Raw genomic sequence first — 254 nt, forward strand, 5'->3', positions numbered from 1 at the left:
AGAGGGTTAACACCCTCAGTTGCTGAATTCTGGATAAAGCCATCTGACCACAAACAACTCTGGCTCAGGTCTTTGAGGTGTGCACCACTGGGCCCAGTTGGCTTCTAGCATTGATTCAGCTGTTCCTCCGCCTACTAGTGCATCTGCTGGAGAAAAGCAAAACAGAAACTGAAAATGCTGGCGACTTCTCAGCAGTCCGTGTCTTCCTGAAAGCCACATGTACAGCTCTCCTGTCAGCTAGAACCAATCTTCAG

The sequence above is a fragment of the Cavia porcellus genome, unplaced genomic scaffold, assembly GCF_034190915.1.
Source record: "Cavia porcellus strain 051 isolate PalLab524CR breed Dunkin Hartley unplaced genomic scaffold, mCavPor4.1 scaffold_27, whole genome shotgun sequence".
Classification (NCBI taxonomy): domain Eukaryota; kingdom Metazoa; phylum Chordata; class Mammalia; order Rodentia; family Caviidae; genus Cavia; species Cavia porcellus.